This window comes from Armigeres subalbatus, chromosome 1, assembly GCF_024139115.2.
Source record: "Armigeres subalbatus isolate Guangzhou_Male chromosome 1, GZ_Asu_2, whole genome shotgun sequence".
NCBI classification, from domain to species: Eukaryota; Metazoa; Arthropoda; class Insecta; order Diptera; family Culicidae; genus Armigeres; species Armigeres subalbatus.
Genome location: NC_085139.1, coordinates 86,169,697 through 86,186,501, shown reverse-complemented (window position 1 = coordinate 86,186,501; position 16,805 = coordinate 86,169,697). Strand labels below are relative to the sequence as shown.

At 45.6% G+C, this 16,805-nt stretch overlaps 1 protein-coding gene across 7 annotated transcripts in view; it reads left to right on the top strand.

Annotated features, from left to right (window-relative positions):
- LOC134227817 (zinc finger C2HC domain-containing protein 1C-like) overlaps positions 1 to 16,805 on the top strand; it is a 283,047-nt gene that overhangs the window by 264,185 nt on the left and 2,057 nt on the right. The gene's annotated exons all lie outside the window — the stretch shown is intronic.

Sequence of the window (16,805 nt, the reverse complement as noted above, 5' to 3'; positions counted from 1 at the left end):
GCTGCAATTTACTGTTTTTGGATGTTTCTGCATACATTTTTCCATATAAACCATTCCCTTGAGCGTAATTACAATTACAAATTAGTTAATATAACTAATTAATTTCCTGTTCCACAGTCCATAATAATTATAAGGAACTGCTGTCCTGGTATATGAAGCAACTTCATCCGATGGAAGTTTTTTTTTTTTTTTTGTGGTTTAAAATTCAGTTTATTTTGTCAAGTTTTGATACAGAGTTCACGGTTTTACGAAGTATTTACAATTTAAAAATCTAGATCAAGGTGGAATTCTAATGCATTCACATCGATCCTGTCGTTACACTGGTTAACGAAGTTGATGTAATTTATAAAAATCCTAAGAATTTCCACTCGCATAGGTTTTCCTATACCAGCCAGTACAGGTTTAGAAAGTTCTTCGAAGGAAAATCGTCTCCACCCGTTCGTTGTTCTTGTTAGCCTTCGTTGCAAAACTGTCCATGCCTGGACGACACGAGCGCAGGAACAAAAATTTATGATGGAACGTTCCGACCGTTTGGTTTCCACAGTGTTTGCAGTTCTCGTCTGCCACCCGTTGCATCACAAAAATCAGTTTTCGATGCTCAATTTTACCGTTGACTAGTAAGTACAACTTGGATCGTTGCGCGGATGTGAGCTGCTTTACCGAAATATTTCGCCACGCGCGTGGCCAGTTGATCGCAGGACTGTTTATTTCGACTTTCGGCAGGTCCGTTTGATTGATGAAGTGCTGGTGGATTAGATCGGCGGAGGGGTTTTGTTGGATCTGGTGTGGAATTTGGGATAAGCATGAGAGGATAATTTTGATGTCGGGATAGTCTATTGAAATTGGTGGGCGAGGATTAGCATGGAAAAGAAGGGATCTGTAAAAAGGATGGGAATCGATCTCATTGAGGGCTCTGTTGGTGGCTAAGCTTTTGCTTTTCAGAGCCGGAATTTGCAGGCCCAGGCCTCCATGCTCCTTACTCCGTGCCAGCTGAAATATCGGTACGCGGGCAGCTACTCCTCTCCACAAAAACGTACCCATTGTTGATGTGATCTTCGCCGTGTGAATACCGAGGGGTGGCAACACAGACGAAAGATACCATAGCTTGGATGTGCCGAACGTGTTTAGCATGATGACTTTCTGGTGTATGGTCAGCGTGCGCAACGATTGGAGCCACATTTGCTGCGCGAACTTCCCAACCAGTGAATTCCAATTTAGGGTTGTCATCAGACGAATGGAGTTGGTGAAGGATATACCCAGGATTTTGACTACATGGGTAGTTTGTAGCCACTGGGTATCAAGAATATTCCCTTCGCAGTACCCCACATTCACCGCAACGGTTTTGCGCAAATTCAATTGCGCGCCGGCGGCAAGACCAAAACGACGGAAAACTTCCCTCATCGCCTCGATCTGCCACGGTGACGTCACAATAACGCTAATGTCGTCGGCGTAGGCAACAAGCAAATCTTCCCCACACACTTGCTCGAGCCGACACACTAGAGGATGGAGGTAGATGACAAAAAGGTGCATGGACAACGGGTCCCCTTGCCGCACCGAACGAGAGATCTCGAACGAACGAGAGAGACGCCCGTTGACGAGTAGCCGGGATGTGGACCGACTGGCGATGCGCGCAAGAAGAGCGATGAGTCCTTCGTTGAATCCGAGCGACCGCATGGTGTCGAAAAGGAATGAATGGCGCACCCGATCGAAGGCGTTCTCGAGATCAAAGCTAATGAGCTTACCGGCGCGACGGTGATGACGGAGGCTGGCGATCCGATCTTTTAGAGCAAGAGTGGCTTGGAAAATGGTACGCTCTGAGTTCGAACATTTCTGTCCGTCGCTCAAAACACGATGGGCTTGCATGACGCTCTCTAGCCGGTTTTTCAGTATGCGGGAAAGAAGTTTATAATCGCTGTTGAGCAGCGATATGGGCCGGTACGCGCGTGCCGTGTTGTCAACACCTTTCTTCTTCACCAGCACGATGATGCCCTCAACGAAGGCATGGGGAAGGTTGCCGTTGAGTGCTTCATTGAGAAGCAAGTTCAACTCTCGGTGGATGACGTTGAACATGCGGAGGTAGAACTCCCGTGGGATCCCATCGGCGCCGGGTGATCTTTTTGGCGCACTCGCTCTGATAGCAGATAATATTTCTGCCGTCGTTATCTCTTCGATGCATCGCTCGTTCAGAGGGTCGTCTGGTGGGATGACTCGTTCGCATACATACCCGTCCTCGTTGTGATCTGCTGCTTCTTCCGAGTAGAGGCTGGAGAAAAAAGCAAGCAGATTTGCTTCGATTGCTTGTGGGTTATTTTCAATCTCGTTTTCAGCCGTTTGTAGCTGCGTAATGTGTGTTTTTTTCCGTCGTCTTTCCCCCAGCTGAAATATAGACATGGGCTCTCCCGCCAGGTGCGTTTCATTTATACGCATAAACGCATGGGAAAAGTTTCTTTGCAGCGCCAGCATTTCACCTTTAAGACGGTTTATGGTAATCAACATTTCGGGATGCTGAAAGTATCCGTCGTACGCTAGCCGTAGTTGCGCATAGAGACGCTGGTGCGCATCGTGAAATTCCTCGAAAACGGCTCGAGATTTCCACTTGAAAAATGATTTGATTTTTGGCTTAGCGTACGACAGCCACCATTCCATCCACGACCCATAGTTTCTGCGCTGCCGAGTCCAATATTGCCACTTATAATGGAACTCGGCAACGTTGTCTTCCGTCAGAAGATGGGGCCGTAGGGCCCAAAATCCGCGCCCGGGCTCATGTCCCAGTGGGGGGAGACAGAGTCTTATCGTTAGCGCCTTGTGGTCCGTGAAGCAACAGACGTGCGTGTATGCGGATTGTAGGTTGTTTCGCAGGCCGGCGCTTACGTAGATACGATCAAGTCGAGATTGTGCGTTTCGATTGACGTATGTGAAACCGGGATCACGCGGACACAGCTTTTCCCACGCATCATGCAGCTGCAGCTGTTGGACGGCTGCTTTTAGGGACGGGCTTGTATTCGGGCTGGACGAGTCGCATGCACGCAGTACACAGTTGAAATCGCCAGCAAGAATGACGTTTGCGGTGTTGTGGCGAAGGTAGTACGCCAGCGTGCTATTGAAAAAATCTTCTCTGGCCGCTCGATGCGCAGTACCGGAGGGAGCGTAGACGTTGCAGATGGTCGTGTCGTACACCCGCAGCGCGATTAACCGGCTATCCAGACTCTTTTCCACGTGAGTGACCTGGATGTGCTCCTTCACCGCCACAGCTGTGCCTCTCCTCGTGTGGTCTACATTAGCGAAAACTATAAAGCCAGGCAAGGAAAGCTGTTCGTTCTCGACTTCTTGCAGACACACGATGTCGAGGCTTTGACTACTGATGAAGGCACGGAGCGCATTGAGTTTCGTGGGGTTCGTGATGGTTCCGATATTTATCGAGGCGAGATTGTACGAGGTGAGAGCCATTTATGGAAGAGAATCCACGTCCTGCTCGTCGTCACCATCGTCGCATCGCTGCTTCTTGCCGGGCGGGCGCCCTCGGCTTCGTCCACTTCTCGTGGACGTTGTTGAGTCATCCGTCTCGAAGCCGGTGGTTCGGCTTTGCGAACGAGTCGCAATCGCAGGCTTTTTGAAAAGGTCTACCAAAGTTACCTCGGCTTGCCTTGGTTGTGTGCGTAACAACGACGACGATGAGCAGGGCGCGTTTTGCTTTTGCAGCGGGATGGGAGACACCGTCCGTGCGATGCTTGCAGCGGGCTGACTTGCTGGCTGTTTTTTTGACCCAGACGGTTCGGTCTGACTCACACTTACCGGCTTCGGTAGCTCGGGAAAGGCCTCTAGCGATGCTGGAGGTGGAGCATGAGAGCCCTGACCAACTGGTTTTGCGATCGGGGGTTTCGCTCCGCTCGTCTTCTTCGGCGCTTGTCGGTGCTCAGTTTGCTTCGTCACGTTGGCGTAGCTTTTTTGGACCAGCAGTTTCTTGTTTTGTACACAAGAAATGCCAGTGTGTGCCTGCTCTTTGCAGTGTTTGCAGGAGGCAATCTGACCCTTGTAGTGGATGTACGCTTGCTGGCCATCAATCGCGACCCACGAATCGATATTTCGTTTGATCAGCATACGAGCCGACCAAATACCGAGCGGAATTCCTCCGAACTCGAAACCATCACCCCACGTCAATTCACGCAGCGAGATCACTTCCCCAAACGCACTGAGGAACTCGACGATTTTTTCTTCGGAAACGTTCTCTGGCAAATCGTGCACCTTCACTTCAACACTTCCATCTTCCATCGTTATTCGCAACTTGTGCTTCTTCCCCGCAATATCCACTTCATGTTTTTCATCGTGTTCGTCCACGATTTTTTTGTGCGAGCGTCAGATCGTTGACCTTGACGAACGCACATTGTTCACCGCGGTGGCACTGGAGTCTCACAACATCTTCTTTTTTCAGTCCTAGAACTGTGCGGCAAAAGCCATGCACCTTCTCGAAAGACGGCTTCACCGGGAAACGCGAGTAATCTATACGAAAAGTATTTTCTCGCCTCATCGCGATACACTAAAAGCGCGCGATGCGGCACGGACGGATGAAAAATAAACCACCGGATTTAATATGCTTGACTTTCGGAGAGCGCAATCGAAAACACGTCTGCTTGTCTCAGAAGCTGAGCGAATATATAAGTTTGCAAGAAATGATCGATTCCAGCGTTTAATTTTGAGTTTTGTTCAGGGGGTCCATTATACGCATGGGGTCCATCATTACTAGCACTCACTCCCTATATGTAACCAAATTCAGTCACAATAGGTTGCTGCAACCAGTTTCACTCGACTTGTGCTGATTGGGATTTGAGGTAATGTTACGTCATTTCAAGTCATGTCAGGTAATTCCTGCTTGTAAAACATTACATGTTCGCTGATGTCAGAATCAAAGCGATATGCTAAAACACAAAAAAAAACAGTATAATCTACCTATTGGTTTTCTGCCTTTCTCTGGTATTATAAAATGTCTAGTCTAGTCTACCTGCCTTTCTCGTGTATTATAAAATGTAATGAGAAAAACACATAAGAGAGGTCAAAATCGCACTTTAGGGAGATGGATTCAGTTATTTCCAACACTTCATATTCATTTCAAGATACCGCAGTAGTTTAAGAATAAAATTTTGAATGGAACATCTTTTAAGCAAATCGGATCATGCTAAATACTAAAACTGTGTCTCATATTTTTTCTTCAAACACATACAAGTACATACACCCATACAGACATCACTTCAATTCGTCTACTAAGTCGATTGACCATGTTTAATATGAACACTTTTTAATTTGAGCCCCATTCGTTTGAAAGGGGTTCAAACTATTAATGGAACGAAGAATTAAAACAAACCAGCAAAGAGAGCAGCCTTCTATCGAAAGTTTGGTTTTGGTAAACGAGAAATACAAAAATAGAAAATTAAGGATGCATATAAAATGAAAGAAACAACAAATAATAACACAGAATATAAAAAAGAAGTATTATGCCTCAAAGCATCATTAGGTAGTCTTGAGAAAAAGAGTAACATATTAAGCTTATGTATTACCTGAACAATCGAAAAGAATTTTGCTTCTCCTTCCCTGCATCGCAATCCCGTTCTCTATACACTTCATCTTCAAAAATATCCGCCTTTCCGCTTCGTATTCTAGTCCACATGACCCGACATCTACATTTCCCAACTCACTACATTCTTGCGCTGATGCTCTTTGCCCAGCGCTCAATGAATTATTTTCTTGATCGCTTGATTCACGTTCCTCAATGTCAATCCGCAATTACGGTAACAAAATTTGCGTAATTGTGATCATGAAGAGCCGGAGAGGAATACAGAGGACGAGATTTGATAAAATCAGTGAAGTGATCGTCTTGTGAATCTGGATTCGCAGTGAAGGCATGGATGGCTGGAAGAGAATTTTTGCTTTGCCACTTCCGTCTTTTCGCACACGTTTTAAAACAGGATTCTTCGAAATGCGTCTGAAAAACGAAAAACCCATTCGCGCACATTAATAATTGAAAGCTGCTAACACGACATTCGTATTTTATTTACACTGCATATTCGAGAACTTGATTTCCACATCCGGATTTAATCGGCAGAATTTAATCCACCGGGATCTTGTGATTCCCTCCGTAGGGAAGCGAAAAAAACTAAATTCCGGACACTTCTCACTGCTCCGGCCGCAATATTTCACGAGACACTTCATGTTTAAACTGCCCGCACTCGGAACGTTTTCTTAAACTCGTGTAAGTCACGCACCGGCTTCGACGAAATTAATGAAAACATCGATGACACGCAAAACGAAAATTGGTAATTTCGCGCGTCGCTTGCTTTGACATGTTTTTCTCACCGATAATTTGCTTGCGTCATTACGTTTAATTTTATTTTGATTTCGTGTGTAGTATCTGGCTCTCCCTCCCAGACTAAATCTACCGAACGATCTGTAATCGTTTTGTTTACCGAACTGATTACCGTACGTTCAGCTGTTGTAAGTTCACTAAAAAATTACCGTATACTCTAAAATATTCTAAGTATGTACGAAACCCATACCAATGGAAATCCGTCATGTCCTGAGAGAGAGAAGCCAGCTCACTGACAGATCGTTTATTTACTATGTCTTCTTCTTCTTTATTTGTGTGGAAACCGTAGAAACTCAACAAATCAAAGTAACGTTTCATAACGTCGGAAGCAACATTTTTCACTCCAATAAAAACTTGTTCAAATTAGCTGATTTTAATGGTTATGACCATCCTAACATGGAACAAAACCGATTTCTCATAATACGGGATCATTCACATGGATAATTACGGGTTCAAATCACTATAACAAATATAAGAAAAGTTGCAAACATAAATCGCCAAATAAATAATTTTGGTTACGACCATTTGAAGTTGCATCGCAGTGTTTACTTTTTCGGTTCGCAGTGACTGGATCGCGGTGACATTAGGATGAACGTAAATAAAGCGAGCTGTCTTCTCTCTCTCAGGTCATGTCCATGCTCCCTTGGGCCTCCTCGCAAACTTTACATTGCAGTTATACCCAAACCAGATGTTCTAGGCTCTCCAAATTGTTCTGGAGTTTGGATCAATTGATCTACCAGATCAAGTGAACCCGATACAAATCTGACAGGAGCCAGACATGTCCATACAACTCTCTAAAGCCCACACGTATATTTTACAACTCAGTTATGCTCAAACCAGATGTTCTAGACAGCAACCAGTCATCCATATAACCCCCTAGAGTCCCCGCGGATATTTTGCAACTCAATCAACTCATTTTGGTCTATCAGGCCAACTGAGCTCGATAAGAATCTGACAGGAGCAGTCAAGGCCATACAACTCCAGGTTCTCCAAAATTTTCTGAAGTTCATATTCATTAGATCAACTATGCCTGATACAAAAACGACTGCAGAAAGTCATGTTCCTGCAAATCCGTAGTACCCAAACCAGATGTTCTATGTTCTTCAAGCTGTTCTGAAATTTAGATCAATTGATCCACCAAGTCAAATTCGCTCGATACAAATCTGACAGCTACCAGTCATGTCCACACAAGTCCCTAGAGCCTACGCCGCTACATCCAAACCCGATATTCTAGGTTTCCAGCTGCCAATTATGTTTATGCAACTCCATAGAACCCAGAAAATTATTTCACATTCAGTTTTGTCCAATTCAGATGTTCTAGATACGTATTTCAACCTCAACAGTAAGGCCGGCTTCAGTGTATCGTAGTTGACTTGACTTGACTAGTTATTTAAATGAGTTTTATGGACTTTTATCGACATGATTGGTTGTAGTTAGTTTCCTGGTTGACCAAATTATCCGAGGTCCAGAATAGTTGGTGTAACACCTGGTTTGGACAAACTCGAAAAGCAAATCATACGCGTAGGCTCCAAGGAGTTGTATGGAGATGACTTATTGCCGTTAAAATGGAACGAGTACAGTAGACCTGGTAGACCAATTGATACAAACTCCAGAAGAAGAGAACATCTGGTTTAGGTATAACTGAGTGGAATATCATACGCAGGTTCTCTAGAGACTTGTATGGATGGTTTTATATTGAGCGTAGCTCACCTAGAAGGCCAATTAGCCTGAAGCAAGAACAGTTTGGAGATCCTAGAACAGGGCTGCCCAACGTACGTCCCGCGAGCCGGATGTGGCCCTTGGCTTCATTTTTTGTGGCCCGCGGCGTGCAAGAATAAATATTTAATCACCGGCCCGAAAGCTTATCTATTTGACTCGAGAAACTCCTTTTTATTATTTATTAAAACATAATGTAGGTTATTACTAATTGAAAGGATTAAATCTGGGCAAACATGGAATCGAATAATGCAGCACGGGCCAGTTTTGTTGTGAATTAGATTTTGGCAATACGGATGTAACCTTTCCAGGACGGAGAACTTGTTATGGAATGCATATCGGCTGTTGTTGATATGGTGTGTTCTTAAAGAAAAACCTCATTTAGTAGTATTAGTTTGTCGTAAAGTTCTTACAGAAGACTGCGTTTCGTGAAAAACCAACCTGCTTCTGAATCTACATGCTAACAATTGATGAAAATACTGAATGTAAAAAACAAGGCATATGTAGCTGTCTTCATAAGAGGAATCGATGATCATCTTCAAATTACAGAGGAATTACCAGCTTTGATCTCAATGAAAGAAACGACTGTCACATGTATAGACCTGAGGAAAGCTGCTAAGACTTGTATGAAGGATTTTGAACTCTTCTTTGAAGACTGAAGGCCTAACAACTGATGGAGCTTTGGCAAAGACGGGAAAGAACACCGACTTGAAAGACCTCCATCCTGAGCGTTGCCCGGCTATCGCTTTAACCTGTTGCCAGGTTAGATTTCGGTTGACTTCTTTTATTTCTTTATTGAGGCTTCGCCGCCATGAGCCTCTGGGTCTGCCTCTGCTGCGATGTCCCGCTGGGTTCCAGTCTAATGCTTGTTTACAGATTTCGTTTCCGCCCCTACGTAGAGTGTGGCCGACCCAGCCCCACTTCCGATCCCGAATTTCTGTTGCTATCGGCCTCTGGTGACAACGACGATGGAGCTCGTTGTTTGAGATCCAGTTGTGAGGCCACCAGGCCCGAATTATATACTGCAGGCATCTGTTAATGAACACCTGCAGCCGTTGAGTGTTCTCCACTGATACACACCATGTTTCGCTAGCGTATAACAGCACAGATTTCACGTTAGAGTTGAAAATTCGTATTTTGGTTTCGTTCACTTATCTGCCTGTTTTTCCAGATATTTCTTAAACTCGCAAAGGCAGCCCTTGCTTTCTTGATCCGTACGCCTCTGTCGATCTTGGTACCGCCGTCTGACGCCATTTGGCTACCAAGATATTGGAAGCTTTCAACATTCTCCACTGGTTGCTCGGCTACTGTGAAACTGGAAGGGGTCACCGTGTTTACATCCAACGATTTTGTTTTGTTGACGTTGATGACTAAACCTGCCAAGGAGGAGCGCTCGGCAAGGTCGTTGAGCTTACTCTGCATATCAGAGCGCCGTTGCGCGAGGAGTGCAACGTCATCAGCCAATTCGAAGTCGTTTAGGTGCTCCATGGTTATAGGCTGCCATAACAGCCCGCGGTTTGGTTCACGGTCAATCGCATCTACCAGAATCTCGTCGATTACGATGAGGAACAGTAACGGTGATAGAAAACATCCTTGCCTCACACCAGCTACGACCCGGATAGGGTCGGACAAGACCCCATTGTGCAGCACTCTACACGAGAAGGCCTCGTACTGTGCCTCGATGAGGCCGATGATTTTCTCAGGAACTCCCTTGCGTCTCAGGGCGCCCCACATATTCTCGTGATTGAGACGGTCGAAAGCTTTTTCGTAGTCAATGAATACCAAGTAAAGGGACTCTTGGAATTCGTTGACCTGCTCCAGAATTATGCGGAGCGTGACAATATGGTCCACACAGGATCTTCCGGCACGGAATCCGGCTTGCTGCCGACGGAGAGTCGCATCGATCTTCTCCTGAATCCGGGCTAGGATAATTTTGCACAGAACTTTGAGAACGGTACACAGCAACATAATGCCTCGCCAGTTATCGCATACAGTCAGGTCACCCTTTTTGGGCACCTTCACTAAGATACCTTGCATCCAGTCGACCGGGAAAGTTGCGGTGTCCCAGATATTACGAAATAAACGATGCAGTAGCTGTGCGGATGTCATGGGGTCAGATTTGAGCATCTCGGCTGATATGCGGTCGACCCCTAGAGCTTTATTCGATTTCATGCTTTGGATGGCTGTTTGAATCTCTAGCAGTGATGGAGCTTCGGTATTGACGCGTGTTATACGTTGGATCCTAGGCAGATCATGCCGAGGTGGTGATGGCCTGGCTGGCACTTGAAAAAGTTGTTCGAAGTGCTCAAACCAGCGTTTCAGTTGGGTCGGTCAATAATTGATCATTCGCGTCTTTCACAGGCATCGTTGCATTCATCTTCGCCTCGCTTAAGCGTCGTGAGATATCGTAGAGGAGGTGGATGTCCCCGGTTGCGGCGGCTCTCTCTCCTTCGTCGGCCAGAGAGTCTGCCCACGCTCGCTTGTCCCGTCGACATGAGCGTTTTACTTCCTTCTCATGAGCCGCGTATCGTTGACGGGCTAAGACTTTGGCTCCTCTGGTTTTCGATCGCTCTATCGCGGCTTTGGCTTCTCTTCGCTCCTCTATCTTCCTCCAGGTCTCATCGGTGATCCATTGTTTTCTCTGGGTGCGTAGTTCGCCCAGATTGTTCTCGCTGGTGGCGATGAAGGCATTCTTGATGGCGGTCCATTGGTCTTCCACGCTGCCACCTTCCGGAATATCTGCAGCACGCGTCTCCAGTTCTTCAACGAAGGACCGTTTCACCGTGGCATCTTCCAGTCGGCGTGTGTTGAATCGTCGTCCAACTCTTTCCTCCTGCCGACGAATCCGCGCAATGCGCAGGCGTATTTCGCCGATGAGGAGGTGATGATCAGACGCGATATCGGCACTACGTTTATTCCGTACATCAAGAAGGCTCCGTTTCCATTTTCGGCTGATGCAGATGTGGTCGATTTGATTTTCTGTAAAGCCGTCACGGGAGACCCACGTGACCTTGTGAACCGGTCGATGAGGGAAGAGCGATCCCCCGATCACCATGTCGTTATTACCACAAAATTCTGCGAACAGCTCTCCGTTTTCGCTCATTTCTCCGAGACCATGGCGTCCCATAATGCGCTCATGGTTCGAGTTGTCGGATCCGATCTTCGCATTGAAGTCGCCCAAACAGATCTTGATATCACCCTTCGGAATTCTATCTACGACGGCATTGAGTTGACTGTAGAAGTTCTCTTTGTCTTGCAGATCGGCAGCATCGGTTGGCACATAACATTGGATTATAGTAAGGTTTCGGACCCGTGTTCTAAATCTGGCAACGATTATCCTTTCACTTATAGGTTCCCACTTCATAAGCGCAGAGTGTGCCTGAGCGCTTAGTAGGAAGCCAACTCCGCGATGCCGGGGAGCGTGTTCACCTCGTAAACCAGAGTATAGCAGAACTTTCCCGACGGCGTTCTGTGTTCTCCAAAGTTTGGCCAACGGACTTCACTCAGTCCCAGGATCTCAAGCTTCATGCGGCGTGCCTCATTGGCAAGTTGTGCCAATTTACCCTGCTGGGCTAGGGTTAAAACGTTCCATGTTCCTATTCGTGTCCGTTGTTTCGCGCTAAGAGTCGTCGCCGTAAAATCAGTCCGTATTCTTTCATTATCGGATTCTCGAACAAATTGATATTTCGGGAGCAGTAGGTTGTTGGCCCAAGGTTCCCTATCCACCGGGATGGGGCTGCCATCTTAGATATAGCTTCCGGGGAATAGCATTTCATACTCAGCCGCTGGATGCCAGAACAGACACTGTTGGAGCCGCACCTCCTTGGTGAACAGACGCTCGATCAGTCGGGTCAAATTTGTTTAAAGTCCCACCCAACACCAGGACTAGGCTTGTGCGCTTTGAGCGGCACACGGTCGCTTTGATAGGGCCTGCTTGGGGACACATGCAGCTTTTTATAGAAGTTCAACAGAGCCCACTGTCGAACCCCACCACATCCTAGGCAGACCCCACAGGACGCACCCTCTCACTCTAGCTGATGTCAGAAGGACAACAGTGCCCAGGCTGCACTACCAGCTAAGCACGCAACCCTTAGCTGGCGGTCAATTGTCATCGGAAGACCCGTGGAAGCGTGAGTATTGGAACTTGTGAGGGCCAGAGCTATGTTAGGCGCCCCTTCCCGGATGTCAACTCACCATTTCGCAGCCCCCAAACTCCAGATCTTCAAATCAGTTTGGAAAATCTAGAAAATCAATCAGGAAACAACTAAGCTACTGAATATACGCGGAGGCCCAATGAAGATATATGCACAGAACTAGCTGCTGTCAGGATTGTTACGAGCTCACTTGACCTTGTAGACTAATTGACCCAAACTCCAAAACAATTTGAAGAATATGGAACAACTGGTTTGGGTACAACTAAAATGTAAAGTATACGCGGGTCAAAAGATGTAACTTACTGAGAAAAGGGCCATGTTACCCCCAGCACTGGTGAGACCCCCTTTAACAAGCCTCAGGGTCAGCTCTACGCTCGTGACACTCCGCGATAGAGAAATACCCAAGATGTCTCATGAAAAACTCCCACTTTATTTCGTGTGCACTTTATTTTCCTCCTTGACGTCCTACTTCTTTCTTCCTTCTCGCGTCCGTCCTCAAACACCGGACGACGCTTCCCACTTCCTTACTTCTACCTCCTACCTTTCTCTTCCTTACTTCCTCACTTCTCTTTCTTCTTCGTTCTTCGGGGCCCCGCGCACTGCTACTCCGCTACCTGTAGACTCTTCGGTTTCTGCAACTGGGTCAGGGGTGGATGTCAGCTTCTTCTCGGCGGACTGCAGCCTCTCGTGGACCCTCTGCCTGTGTCGTGCACCCCTCGAGTGTAGTGACGAAATCGAGGCTTCAGCAGTCCGTGGACGTACTGGGAAAAACCTGATTTTATGGCGCACTTGGTGGACACTCTCTCCTAGGGCAGGTATCGAGTTTTAGAACGGCGATGGTGTTTTAAACGTGAGGTCTTGGTGGCACAATAGGAACACAAGATGGCGATTAAAGGTCACATAGGGAACAGGAGCTAGCTTGGGGGTTTGTCTCAGCTAATGAGTAGTTCCCATGATCACGGTAGGCCGAAGAAAATTTTAAAACACTTCTCAAAAGTTCTAGAAGTAATTTAATTCTTTTGCACTGCATAATGGACGTAAAACTTAGATTTCAAAATTTTATTTTTTATGTTTGGTTTGGTTTATTGGACTATAGGCTGTAAACCCGTTACCCTGTTTAAATATTATACACAAAATTAACGTTACACATACAGTTGTCCTCTTAAATATAATCTTAACTTATTACGAATCACTTCTGTTGTCATAGTTGTGGAAATAACATCCTGTAGTCTGTTGAAATCATTCATGAACCTACTAGTTGGCTCATGCTGCGTGTAGTTCCTCGATCTGAATGGAGGATCAAAGACTCTCCGACGACGAACAGTAACCGGACTAGTGTTGAAGTGAAGCCGGTTGTAAAGATACGGACTGCTGATCCGCCCTCTCAAGATGTTGCAGAAAAACACTATGTCAGCGATCTTGAGCCTGCTATTGATGGTGTCGAAATCAACCAATGAGCAGAGATCTTCACACTCCGGTAACTGTTCTCTCCATCCAAGATTTCTCACAGCGAATTTCAAAAACTTCCGCTGTACTGCTTCCAGCCGTTGAATGTGTACGTCGTATTGGGGCCGCCACACAACACCCGCGAAGTCCAGTTTAGTCCTAACGAGGCCGGTATATATTGTTAGGATTGCGTGAGGATCGGTAAGATCACGGCCAAACCATCGGATAAGCGCAAAAAGTTGCAGTGACTCTTTAATGACTCCATTGATATGGTCGTTGAATGCCAGTGACTGATGCATTATTACGCCCAAATCCCGTACGTTATCTACTCGTTGAAGAAGCCTGTCTCAAAGTGTACGTAAATGATATCGGCTGAACTCTCCTGGTGTAAGTAATCACCGGGCATTTGCTGTGATTAACGCTTAGTCCATTTTTTAATTCCTTTATTATCTTGTTTAGACACTCTGTGTTAATTAACCGCTACTGTGCCGAGATTTTCGCTTACAAATCTTTCGAAGTTGTGAAGATCCTTTTGCAGCAAAATGCAGTCATCAAGGACAGTTTTACGTCGTCAGCATAGATAAGCACAATCGCGTTAGTCATGAAAGAAGGCAACTGATCCATGACCATGACAAAAAGTAGTGGGCCCAAATGACTACCCTGCGGCACTCCTGCATTAACTTCGAAGGAAGCCGATGAATTGTTGAAAACTTTCACATACTGAATTCTGCTCAAAAGATATGTTTTAATCCATTCGAACAGCATTCTTCTGATACCAAAGTCTCCTACTGCGCGCATTATGCTATCCACCCCAACAACATCGAATGCCTTGCTCATATCCCTATAGACACAACCAACTGGATAGCCTTTAGACATATAGTCTGTAACCATGGAGCTAAACTCACACAGGTTCGTCACAACAGACTTACCTTTCAGGAAACCATGTTGTGATGTCGAGACCTGTTCGATGATGCGCTCATAGAGATGTGAGTAAACTAGTCGTTCAAATAATTTCGGCATCGCGGATTGGATTGCAACACCACGGTAGTTTTCAGCATTAGAGCGGGATCCTTTCTTGTGGATTGGAGTGACGTGCGAAATTTTCCATAGTTGCGGAAAGTAGCCAGATGACAGCGATGAATTGAAGAGAAAAGACAATGGTCCTGCAAGTTCATCCTTAAAAACCCTTAGGGGCTTAGCTGGAATTCTGTCGGGCCCCGCCGACTTGCTTACGTCTAGCTCCATCAATCCTTGCTCTACGTCATCTCGTGACAAATTCATAGAGTCCGTGGCAGCAACGTCTGGAGAATTGATTTCATTTACGGGAGCACTTCGGTAAACACTCTTGAAGTAGTCAGCGAAAAGTTCTGCAGTGTCCGGGCCATTGATGAAAGATTTGTTTCCATACTTCATCTCCTCCGGAATGCCGACATTCTTCCGTCTGCTGTTTACAAATTTCCAGAAAGATTTAAGATTCTCTTTAATTTCATTTTAAACCCGTGCGATATTCACCTGATACGCTTCTCGGTGCAATACTTTGAAAGTTGCTAGAAGCTGCTTGTAGGAGGCAATATTCTCCGGAGTAGGGTTTCTACGCTTTTTCTTCCATGCTTTCCGTTTAACCTTGAAAACTTGAATAACTGTCGGAGAGAACCATTCTGGGTACGAATTCTTCCGAATCGGGCGATCTTTTGATAATGGAGCAAACCGTGTGAAAATACTAAACAGCGTAAAATAGAATGATACAACAGTGTAGTCTATGCTATTCATCACCGTCACGTGTCCGCAATTCAAAATATCAATTGAGTTCAGATACTGCATCTTCGACGCAGCCCGCTGCTTACATGTCTCCGACTCGTGCTCGAATTCAGTTTTAGTTGCGAGCATTTCAGATGAAACGTAGCCTTGCAGAATCCTTGACAACATACCATGTCATTATCATCGGTGATTGAAACAGTGCATCCGTGGCAACGTTCCTCCTTCCTTTCAAACAACTTTAATAATCACAGGTGTATTGATAGTATACTGACACACAGCGCACGAATACAAGATTTAAAAAGCTCAAAAACTCGAAAACAACGAAAATTTAGTTGGCGACCTAATGATTTCAAATCTTCTCCTTTGTTTACAAACACACGGATGTTTCGATTTATTTACAGTATAAAAAATGAATTACTTCTAGAATTTTTCAGAAGTCTTTTAAAATTGTCTTCCTATCCTTTATCGTGCAAATTTTTCGATTGCGCGACATTCTGCTAGGGTAAATATACCATAGTTTTGCCCATGTTCCTAATTTGGCCAGTTTCTCGCATAACTCCAAAAGTAAAGCAATTTTCGAGGGTTTTATTAGCTCTAACAGGAGATGTATCCCTTATCTTTCTTCTCTGTTGAAATTAATCGACATTTTTTGACAACTATACATTTTTCAGGGTTGGCCAAATTAGGCACTAAGGTGGCCAAAACCGGTACACTTTCCCTACTTCTTTTCTTGCAACGCCAAATCGCTCATAGACACGAAGCGTGAGCTTTAAAAAGCGGCGAACCGGACTTGTTTCCTATTGATAGTTTTTTTTTGTCTTTATTATGGAGACTTTCAGCCCTAGGCTGGCGCGTCTCCCTATTGATAGTTGTCGACAAAGTTCAGTGTTTTTACATGCCTTGTTCTTGAGTAGCATTCCGCAACTCGATTCGGAACGATCTACGACTGTTAGTGGCCAAAGTGCTGACAAATCGAAATGCACAACGCAGCCCTTATTTTTCCGAGACTTAATTTTAGACATTAACCAGCATTCCGATCCAGTCAGTGGAGACGCATGGTGATTGTTCGCCAAATACAAACCCCCAAATTCAGTTGAGTGCAGCGAGGATTCCACGCGACGCGAGCTTCGCCGTCACTTGATGACTGTGATTCTGTTTCCGTTGGTATGGAAGCGTTAATGGAATGCAATGCGGCCCAGCGAATGAGTCGCCGCGACTAGTTGTCGCCGTCGCGGCGATGAAACCACTTAGATTTTGGAGAGCCTTCATTCTATTATGAACACATTAGCAGCACTCGAATCCATGAGCACAACAACCGTAGAATCAAGTTCATGCAATCACAGGCACGTGAAGCCTTCATCTCGTTCTTAGAGCAT